This window comes from Abramis brama, assembly GCF_963993115.1.
Source record: "Abramis brama genome assembly, chromosome: 11".
NCBI classification, from domain to species: domain Eukaryota; kingdom Metazoa; phylum Chordata; class Actinopteri; order Cypriniformes; family Leuciscidae; genus Abramis; species Abramis brama.
The window spans coordinates 29,043,944-29,056,438 of record NC_139973.1 but is presented as its reverse complement, the minus strand read 5'-3'; positions in this window follow the sequence as shown (position 1 = coordinate 29,056,438).

The following is a 12,495-nucleotide window of genomic DNA, read 5'->3' as shown; positions in this document are numbered from 1 at the left end:
TGTTTGAGAAATATAGAAACATTGAAAATGGTCCACCCAGAGGTTAAAGAATTTTACAAAGATTTATGTGCACATTTAGACTGGACTAAAGAAGACCAGGCTGTTTATACATGATTTGCATGGTAAATATAACATGAATGTTATAAGAGTGATAAAAGTGATAAAAGTATTTTATTTTAGACAAAGACATTATGAAGTCCTGCAAGAGACAGGATCAGCCAGTAGCAACTGACTAATTGATCAGACACAATTGTTTTGTCAGAGCCTCAGGATGAAACAAGCGGCCAAAGGAAAAGTAGTTAAATCCAGTACTTCATTCCAATGATCAGTTTCTGAAAGACGTTACTGATTAATGGAAGGGGCCGCGCATACTGAGGGACAACTGATTGGAGTATGTGATCATGAAATTAATAATGGTAAACTGAAACAAGTTAATTTGGATGTTATTTGAACATAAGAGAACAAAGTATAAGAACCTGGCCTTCTGGGAAATTCGGTACAAAGTTATTGAGAGTAAAGTAATTAAATAAAAAATATGCGACCTTGGGTGGAGCACTATATGAACATTTTTCAAATGAATGTCTCTACTGGTCAGGTGTATGCAAAATTGTCAAAATATGACAAAAAGAGAGGGTGTTACGTGACTTATTTGACTTCGGAGATAAAAGAATAAAGTTGCATAAAGGGGCGTGTTGGGTGAAACATGCAATTTATTCTGTTGTGATTAATGCCTCATAATATATAGGCTTCTAATAGGGTATTAAGTATAATTGTAACTTTGTGTAAGAAAAGTGTTGTATAAGAAAAACACTTTATAAGGTTTTTATAAGAAACCTTATTATATGGAAACAATGTAAAAGGTTTTTATAAGAAACCTTATTATTAAGAAAAACACTTTATAAGGTTTTTATAAGAAACCTTATTATATGAAAACACTTTATAAGGTTTTTATAAGAAACCTTATTATATGAAAACACTGTATAAGGTTTTTATAAGAAACCTTATTGTTAAGAAAAACACTGTAAAGAGTTTTTATAAGAAACCCTTGAATCTGGTTAATTAGAAAAGACACTGAGACTTGTTTTTATTTATTAAGAAATTGTCATTAAGAAAAGACACCACAACTGTTGTTTGTAAAGTCATTTATTGAGAAAATGGTTTATAAAAAAGAGACACTGCAATTGGTGATGTAAAGTCATTTATTGAGAAGATGGTTTATAAAGAAAAACAGACCACACTGAATGTTGTAAGCATTTATTAAGCATATGGCAGAGTAGAGAGAAATTGAAAATGTATTAGAAAGAGCTTTACCAAAGAAAGAAGAAAAATGCAATCATTACCGTCTATGTGTTGCGGATGAGACACAGAAGATATAGCGATGAAGAAAAGGTCCAGAAGAAGGAGGACGGAGAGACAAAGGCTTTATAACAGGGATAGGCAACTCCGGTCCTGGAGGGCCACTGTCCTGCAGAGTTTAGCTTCAGCCCTAATTAAACACACCTGAACAAGGCAATCAGTGTTTTCAGGATTACTAGATAGATACAGGCAGGTGAGTTTTTATCAGGGCTGAAGCTAAACTCTGCAGGACAGTGGCCCTCCAGGACCGGAGTTGCCTATCCCTGCTTTATAACCAGGTCCTAGGGGGTTTCCAGGAGAGGATGACCAATGAACAAGTTTTAGGGAGTTTCCAGGAGGAGATTTCTGAAGATGTCCAAAAGTTGATGGACTTTAAAAGAGCTGGAATGACATGTCCAGTCAGACGCTGATTCACCAAGGACGGCCTCTCCGGTGTTAGATGCCTTGCCATTGCGCCTCATGAAGATGAAAGCTTGCAAATTATTTGGTTTTGATTTACTTTTATTTTATATATTAGTACCGTTTACGTAAACTAGTTAACCTGTATTTAATAAAAAATACATATAATTGAAATTAAGATGCTCGCCTGCCTTAAGTCTCTGTTTTACAAAAGATTGAGCTGAACTAAACCACGGAGCAGTCTTTCGACTGAATTGTAAGTATGGAAATTTATATACTTATTGTTCAGAACGAATTCGACTTTACCTAACCTGAGAATAAACATAACATTGAATAATTAAATACACTCAAATTGATATATATATATATATATATATATATATATATATATATATATATATCAATTTGAGTGTATTTAATTATTCAACTGCCCATCTGGAGACCGTGGCTGTTAACGCCCCTCACCTCTTTGCATCTCTTCTTGTTCAGTTTAATACATTTATCTATTTAATATAACTGATCTAAATGGTTAATCAATTAATCATTTGGTAAACCTATAGATATAGCTTCTATTTTGTTTGCAATTTCTGATACAGATAACCTAATGTATGTTTATTTATTTATTTATTTATTCATTTATAAGTGATTTTTTTTCTTAGATCATAACCACTATGTTCAAAGTGCCTGTCCCTTACAGAAAAAACACATGGGGCCCTATCTTGCACCCAGCGCAATTGACTTTGTACACTGACGCATGTATCATTCCTATTTTGCACCCGCGCAAAGCGCGCTTTTCCCTCCACAGAAGCACGTCGCTAAACTAGGGAATGAACTTGCGCTCCCTGGGCGGTTCAGCGCAAAAAAGGAGGCGTGTTCCGGCGCAAACGTTCCTTCATGCTATTTTGCAGGTTTAGAAAACAATTGCGCCACTAACCAGGAAAAAATAGTTTAAAGTCAGTGGCGCGTTGCGCATGTTATTCATATACTATTTTAAGGGCGCATGCTTGGCCATAATCAATGTAGCGTGTGCACAACGCGCATACACTTTGATTCTCTCATCTTCACAGAAGCAGCAGTTTTCATTTTTGCAAATCATACATTATTATTATGATAGATAGATAGATAGATAGATAGATAGATAGATAGATAGATAGATAGATAGATAGATAGATAGATAGATAGACAATTTATTATAAAAGCATACATCTAGCTTACACATTTACCCAAATTATCATACGCCTTTTTAACCGAAGTTAATTTGGGTGTGTTTCTCCATCCCCAACGTCCCTGACGAGAGCGTTGCTCTCTTTGGATGTGAACCGCTCCTGGCGCGCGTCTGGCAAATCCGCCGTTATAATAGGAATCCGCTTTAGAACAAAGCGCGTCTGCTCTTAAAGGGAATGTGAGATGACGCTCTGATTGGTTTATTTCACGTTACGCCCAAACCACACCTATGAATAATGAAGCTACTTCAGACCAACCCATTTTAGATAGTCATTTATCCCGCTGGGAAAATAGCAACAGCGCCAAGACCCGCCCACAAAGTTACTTGCGCTTTGCACTTTGACACTTGCGTTTCAGATCGTTAAAATAGGGCCCATGAACTTCACATGTGCATGTGACCACATGCACATGTGATTTTGCACATATGAAATTTAACATGTAAAAACATGTTAAAAGCACATGTGAAATATGTGTATCACATGTGAAACGTGTTTTGCACATGGGAAATGTGTGCTTTTGGAACATTTACACATGTGAAACGTTGTTCACATGGTGACTTGTTCACATGAGGTCACATGATCACATGAGGTGATATTCACTATTCACTATCATGATCACTATTATGTGGAAAACATGTGATAACGTGAAATTCATGTTTTTTCTGTAAGGGTGGTCTGTGTGTCCTGGTAAACTCTACATTATGGAGACAAAATGTCTCTACAAAGATGGCACTATCCGAAATCCTTCTCCTTGTGGGGACATACTGTAGGTCCCCATGAGGAAAACTGCTTATAAATCATAGTGATTGTTGAAAATGTAAAAATTGATGAGTATATTTAGGGGTAATCCAATCCAACTTTATTTGTTAAGCACTTTAAAACAACCAAAGTTGCTGTACAGGAAAAATAAATAAGAAAACATAAATAAAAAACATAACAGCTCACATGAGGTGCAAAATTACATATAAAATACAACAATAAAATGAAACAACATAAACATGAGTACAAATAATAGCCACGCAATCAAAATAAGAAATTAAATCAAGTAAATAAAGTCGACATCTTACTAGCTGTCAAAGGCCACAGAGAAAAGATGGGTTTTAAGACGGGTTTTAAAAACAGACAGAGAAGAGGCCTGCTTAACGTGCAGAGGCAGATCATTCCATAGATTAGGAGCAGACACAGCAAAGGCACAGTCCCCTCTGAGCTTCCGCTTAGTTTTAGGCACACTCAGGAGCTTAGGGGTAGGGGATAGAATAGGCCTATATAGTTTGTACAGAATAAAATTAATTATGTCTATGGAAAGTCAGAGAGAGTGAGTGAGATCAGATTGATCAGAAATGCATCAGAAGAAGGGAGACAAATGGCATCAAATATAGCACATTACAGTATGTATGTGATACTGTAAACTGATTACCATGGTAAAGACTGCCACATTACTGTAACTCACCCTTTATCTGTAAAGGTGTAACGCTCGATCGGCCCAAAGCTAGCATCCGACCAGCGCGGAAGGTCTCTACATGTTACTGTCTTTTCTCAAAGCAAAGTATTTTTTGATTAAATGCAATACATTTGAATATGTATTTTCTCATTATTTCATCTGACTCCATAAATGAAAAGGTTTTAATGATATCTGTGCATCATTAAATGTGAGCGAATGTTTGACTATTTTTTTTTAATTTTTTTTTTTTTTATATGAACTCTTTAATGAAAATAATGTCAAAGACGGTTAGAATAATCAAATGTAATAATTTATTATGTCAGGTAAATGTATCATGCCAATTTCATAATCAATTCAAAGATAATCGATACAAAACATCAAATGCTCTGGAATAAAGAGAAGAGATGCGAACCCAACATTAAAATACATGATGCTGAATTCTTTGAGGTCCTTCAACATCATGGGCTCATCTGAGTAACAGAAGGCCCCGATCTTCTCGTTGCATTTCCTTATATAGACAGAAACTTCTTTCACATGGAAACATGTGCTAACAATGGAAATTTGCATTCAGAGGTTACACCTTTTGGGGAGACCATTTGTCTAGAGACCACCTTCCTTTGTGTGTCAGCTATCTCTAAAACTCTTAAAAGCCTTATTACCTTTGTTTTACTTATTTGGAAATTAGACCTTTTTACCAGTCGCACTGAGACATTTCAAATGATACCAAAAATGTACAATACTCGATGATAATCATTCACATTGGGTGAATTCAGGTGATCTGAGTATGAGAGAGAGAGGGGGTGAGGGATGAGGGAATGAAATGTAGATTAGGATGACTCGGAGGTGAGACTTTTGTCTCTCATGGTGAGTTCAAATGGTAGTTTCCAGCAAGATCCTTTCTTCTCAGGGTCTGGTCGCTCCTTACCCAGACTGTCCGGCATTTTCTAATTTCTCAAGTCTTACAGTAAACTACAGTATACAGTCATGTGGCATAGTGAAAACACTTACTGTATTGCCAGCAAACTCTGTTCTAGCACAAAACCTCATGGCAGTTTCATAACTTCATCACACCTATTGATAAAACTAGATAGATACTATTACAAACATTATGGATTCAACTTCATAAGTTATGTAAAATAAGTATATTTTCTAATGTGGCAACTGTAGCCTGTATTACTGTAATTATTTCAGCAACAAGGGTGAATTGAAACATTTATCTTGCATTGTTTGCTGTTGAATGAATTGTTAAAAGTACTAAACTGAAAGATCATACTGTTGTATTTCGGTGATTAAACCAAATGTTCTCATTACATATTACAATAATCTTGTGTTTGAAACAATGATCATGTGGACTGAAATGTGTATAACTAATGAAAGCACAGGATCATGTTTTGAAAGTGTTACAAGTGTCAGTTTGGATTTTTGTACTAGAGTTTTGAAAATGTACACCTTACTTGTAAAAATAGTACCAAAGCGAATTTAAAAAAAAAAAAAAAAAACTAATGAGTGGCTTATGTCTGAGTGCATCAGTGATATTTTTCAAGTGACTGTTAATTTATCTGATGGCCATAACAATTTGATGTTGTGACTCCAGAACAACATGCGTAAAGACGTGGCCAGACGCACGGGCCTCAGCACTGGGGGGAGCACTGGAGACGCCGGACACAATGGGCCCTGGCTGCTCAGGATGGACGGACTCCGAGTGCTTGCCAGTGGACTGTTGCACCATATAAGTCCAAATAAACACAGGCACATGTTAACTGTGATTTTGAGTCTGTTCCTTATTAATGGGTACACACATTTGCTATAAATGCAATGGATATGTAAAATCTCTGGTGTACTTTTGGTCAGCTTGCATGCATTTGACAATTAAATGCAAGCTGGTAAGCTATGTGTACCAAAGTTAAGCAAACAAATTAGAAATTAGTTACCTTCGTGGCAGTCCTAGTAACTCCAACAGCAACAGATACTATTCCAGAGAGTAAAGTGTCACCCATAATAGAGGCAACTCTCTGCTTAAAGGGTGTAAGTTCATCGACCCCTGTACCATTGCCTGTTCTGCACACACTTTGTCGGTGTGCAGCAGTTCCACCTTTATATCAGACCATTTCTTTTTAAGGTCATTTACAGTGCGATTTTATTTTTTCAGATCCCACCGCATTGACGGCGTCAGCCAAACTCTCTCATTCATTTTTATTTATTTTGTTATTAATTCCCGAGGACAAAGTTCCAAATAAAATATTTTTTCTTGTTTCTACCTCTGATAGTAGCATCTCCAATTCACTTTTCCGTAAAGTTTTTGTTTCTTGCTGCTTGCTTTTGCCAAAGTGGACTCATTACCATATTAAGATGTATTTAATTAAGGGAGGAGACAGGGTGGGGTGTTGTGCTGGTGTATGTGTGCTCAATTTCACGTTAATTGGGATGTACAAAGAGAATTTGCGTGGGATCCTGCATACGCAGAGATTCATTCATCTGATTTTTTTATTTTTTTTATTTTTTTTTCGCAATGTTTTAGTATGATTTCAACGCAAGTCTTTACATGAGGACCCCTGGAGACTACAATGGAAAGTCCGGACTGTGGAAAGGATTATTGGTGCCCTCTGCCCACCCTCATGGATCTGTACTCTTCAAGAGTGAGGAAAAGGGTTGGCATCAGACATCACATTCACCCCAGCCACAACCTATTTGAAATGTTGCCGTCCGGACGGTGCCTCAGATCACTAGGCACTAGAACATCTAGGCACAGGAACAGTACTGAAAATGTTCATTATCTGTAAATGTAATCTTTGATAAAACCTAATTTTTGTTTGTTTTTTATTTTTTATTTAAATAAACGTTAATTTTTCACTCTGTCCCTGGGTCCTCAACTCTCCCTGCTTGTGTTTGAATTTGAAAGACTTGGGGGCATATCACAGAAAGATCCTAACTTTAGAATCATACCAGGGGCTGTATTAACAAAACATTTTATCTTACCACTAAGAGTTCTCCTAAATAGTAGTATAAGTTTTTTAGGTAAGAGTTTTCTCTTAAAACCTATTCACAAAGCTGCTGAGACCAACTTTTACTAAGGAATAGAGAGAAGTCTTAAAGGGACACTAAGTGGGAATTTCTCCCATCTAGTGGTGAAACTGTATTTTGCATTCAAACGAATAATGCTCTCCAGCGCCTCACTTTTCCAAATGCGCGTTGCATCTACGGTTGCCGTTATATACCAAAAAGCTATGACAGGATGTCTTACAGTATAATAGCACTTCCGAGTTTTTCTCCGGGTGAACAGGTTTGTTATTTAAAACAAACTGAAACTTGAATCAACGAAAAAAAGAATGTTACAGTATAAATTACTGACTGTGAAAAACATTAACTATGGTAGTTAGTAGTAATGCCGCCTTTATTTGTTATATTTTTGAAGTAACGTTATGTGCATTGTTAGATATCATCATCATCCGTGCCTTCTCTAACGTTCCTTTACTCAATAGCTGCTATTCATCAAAGAGCCTGTTTAACTTACTATGAATAGAATAGATAAATAGATATAACTATAAATGTTCTACTGTCTATATAATAAAGTTCACAACTAAGCAATGAAAAATAAGCTTGTAATTAAGACCGTAACATTGACTTACCTGTCGAGAAGAAAGCAGGCAACTTCAGCATCTCTTTTGAAAGCTTTCTCCTGCATTAGCTATCCCGACATTAACCCTTGTTTTTGTAATCTCCGGTCACGTTTCCTTTTACGGTCTATTTTGGACTTTTTCGACGACGAGGACTCCTTATCCTGTGACTCATATGTATGTATGAATGAACGGTGTATACATAACCGTGCAGTGCAGCCTTTTAAACTTGCCGCGGCAGTGACAAGCGCCTCTCTCTGCTCTGCTCCTCCGCTTCTGTTGACTTCAGTCACGTGACGCTGGTTCTGAACGAAACGCGTTGTGGAAACGCGTTGGCCTAGTACTTTTTGTCCCTCTCTGCTATTATAGTTTTTCAAGATGGCGGAACTACATGGAAGCCTCCGTGGACCTACCCGTCCCATGTATATAAAGATAATAAATTCTTCGTTTACGAGGATTAGTCTGATCATTGGCATAGGTATTTGTACACCATTGAGGGCATATTTATGAATAAAAATATTGATTTTAGATAATAAAATACCTAAAAAGCTACATATTGTCCCTTTAAGCTAAGTTTGTTAAGGGGTAAGTTTGTTTGGGGTTGACCTTGTTGCTATGGATGATGTCAACACACTTACGAACTATGCTAGAAGGACCTGGCTGCAGGGAGGTCCAAGATGGTGCTCTGATCAGTCACATTTTGAGGAGCTCCGCAAACTCAGCTGTTTATTTTGGCTTGCATTGCAGTTAGAAAGGCTTTTGAACTCATCATTTGTACCAGATCACATTTAACTAGTTATTGCATTGGCTATCAAAATGGGAAAATCCGAGAAAAGAAAAAGTAGGAATGGACCACAAGCTGCTGCTAATGCTAACAAAACTGTTAATGAGGCACGTCAAGCCCACCAAGAACTTATGCTGGACAAAATGCATGACTACTTGAACTCAAACTGAGTCACTAGCCAAAAGAGTCAAGTTTAACTCGCATGAACAGGAGAAACAACTTTTGCACCTTGAGGCTTACTCATGTCGATGGAGTCTTAGAGTTCATGGGGTACCTGAAAGTGAACGAGAAGATGTCCGAGATAAGCTCATCGACGTTTGCCAGCACCTTCTGCCAGATGCGAAAGACAAACTCCCGTATGTCGTGGACACCGTTCATCGTCTGGGTCGCAAACGGCTGAACGACAGCAAGCCCAGAGGAATCATCGTCCAGTTTACCTCCCATTTTCAACGCAACGCAGTCTGGCGTGTTGCTAAGGATTCAAATTTTCTTAAAAACAACAACCTAAAAATATCCAAGAATCTGTCTCCAGCGGATAGAGAATGAAGAAACAAGCTGTGGCCTGTTCTGGAAAAGGTGAGAAAAGAGAACAAGCGAGCTTATTTTTGTGGGTGGAAGGGCTTTTGTAGAGGGATCTGAAATACTCCCTCCTGACTGATGTGTTTCTCGTTTATTCTTATCATCTCTTGACTTTAATATTGCTTCCATCCTCTTGGCTGGTTGGTGCTCTTCAATGTTCTGGACTATCGTCAGTCTACAGTTCTTCCCAGGACACTGAAGACACTCATGTGGCGGTACTACACTCTTGATTATGATGTAAGACATTTAATATGCTGCCTTTTTACATGGTTTAATTAGTCATATTTTAGAACGTGTTACAGTTTGTTGGGATATATTGAGACGTTCTAGTATGCTTCAGACATTTGTGTTGTCTGGCTTGTATAATGCAATACAGTCTCCTAATGACTTAAACGATCTGGTATTATACTTATATGTTCTCAAATTTTATTTAAAGTATTACTGAATTGGCATTTCATACTGTATTTCAATATCTTTTTCCTATTGTTTGAGTTTCAGTTCTCATCCTAGTGCTCATTTCTTGACCGGTTAAAGTTCTGTACAACAAGTTATTTGTTTTGCTTATCTAGGTCTATTAATTTTTTTGATTAATTTTTTTCTTTCCCTTCAATTTCCTTTCTTTTACTTCATGTCTTTATCTGTTGTTTCTTTAAATGCTAGAGGGCTAAGAAATCTTACTAAGCGAAAGGTTGTTTTCCTATATCTCAAACAATTCAAATCAGATTTTTGTTTCCTCCAAGAATGTCACTCAACTGTAGAGGATCTTAATTTTTGGAGATGACAATGGGGACTGGACATATGGATGTCTCTTCGTACGACACATTCAGCCGGTGTATGCATCTTTAAAAATCAGTTTAAAGGGAAGGTGTTACTTAATGTAAATGATTTGGGTGGACGTTATATCTTTCTCGTTGCTGAAATTTCAAATTTGATGTGTATTCTTGTTTGTGTTTATGGTTATAACCAGCAGAAAGAAAATTAAGCCTTTTAGTCGTAGAGGAACGTGTTAAAATTATTTACTAAATAGGCTACCCAAATTCCATGCTTATTTTTGGTGGAGATTTTAATGTGGCTTTAGATGGCAGACAGATGGCCTCATACTCCTGACAAAATTAGTTTATACTTGAACATGTTTATGCAAAGAATCTCTTTGATCGATAGTTGGAGAGTATTGCATCCCTCTCAAAAGATGTTCACATGGAGCAATAACTCTCTCTCCTCCCAGTCCTGAATTGACATGTGGCTTATCTCTAAAGAATTCTGCAATACCTCTACTGACATTTTGCCATCACCATTTTCTGACCACAAGAGTATCTTCATTCGTACCCATTTTCTTGCTTCAACTGCAACTGCATCACGACGGCCCGCTCCAACAGTGGCCCGCTCCACATACCCCTGAAGACTAAAATTTCATCTTTTAATATAATTTCATTATTTAATATTATGTATCTGTATTATTATTCTTTATTAGTATTCATAATCAGTTGTTTTATCTTATGAAGTTTAAAATGCATGAGATATTATATTGCATGGACACATGTGTTTAAGCATCATATTTTAGACACAGGGAGGGGAGCTGGGAGAGTTATATATTTTGCTTAGAGCTATGTGTGCAATGCAACGTTCACTGAGCAGAGATGTTCCACTAATGATGATACATCAAATGTGTACAGTTGGCATGTTCTTTACAAGGAAAGAATGTTTTTCAACTGATGCAAATGTACCATGAATGTATACACAGAGGGATAGTTCTTAATGTGGAAAGTGGATTGTACCATGTGTAAGCATGAGGTATGCGTTCCATTTTTAAACATAAGCAACATGTTTTGCTTACAAGGAAGTTGTAAGTCCCAGAGTGGTGTATATAAGCTCAATCCTTACTGTACCACTCCAGAGAAATTGAGGCATGACGGGGTGAGAGGAAGGAGAAACTGAGGCATGAGGGGGTGAGGGAAGAGAAACACAGAGAAACTATTTACAGCTGGCATGATGGGGTGAGAGGATAGAGAAATGGGGAACAGAGAAATCTGGAATGAAGACATCCTTACCTATAGCCTTATTCTGCTATGCCTGTTTCTCTCTGTCTGATACATGTATAAAATAATAAATAGAGATCTCTTGGCAAAAGTAACTGGTGTAGCTTCCGTGATTCAACAATAATGGGGAAAAGCATGATTTTCAAATCTACACACCTTAGCTGCCCCGCCATTGTGGGTGGTGAGGAGGTAGGAGCCACTAGGACGGCTTCTGGCAGAATAAGGTGCCATCCACGTTCTAGTAAGCTCCTTATGCACCTCTGGGAAGAAAGGCATCGGGACAGGACGCTCCAGTAGAGTTCCGCAATTTGGCGAACCCTGTTTAGTTCTTCCACACCATTCAGTAGTCAGACGTGGCGGAGCGTCCGACGCCAGGCCTACAGTTGGTGCTCAACCAGAATAATACTTTATACTGTTAATACTAAAATTGGGGATGTGTATTTGCTGATTTTTACCGCTAAGAGGCGCTACAATCACAGACTTTGAAAAGTGTCAGTTTATTCTCTCTATTGCGTAATCTGCCGTGGCTCATTGAGAACTGGTAGCAGATAAATTCAAGTGAAACATTGTAGTTAAACAAATTCATAACCACAATCCTGAAATTACAGTACAAATTTAGAACTGAAACAAATGTAGGCTTCTATTATTGCATCAAATTTAAGCAATGTAGGCTAAAAGTTAACATTGTGTGCCCAGTTTTCCTATAATTTAGAAAGGCTATGCATGTCAAGGTTATGTGTCTTATACTTCGTGTTATTTTAATTTGTTAGTAGATTTATTAACTGAAACATAATTAAATTAAATTAAATTAAATGATCGTAAAATTAAAACATTGTCAGGACTTGCTAACCGATGTTATGGCGCTTTTCCACTACACAGTACCAGCTCGCCTCGGCTCGACTCGGCTCGACTCGACTCGGCTCTGTTTGGTTTTCCACTGTGTAAAAGTTGTACCTGTACCTGCTTCCAGGTACTTTTTTTCGTACCACCTCCGGCGAGGTTCTAAGCGGGCTGAGGCGAGCTGAGGCGATACTAAAATGTGACGTGAAAACACGACAGATTG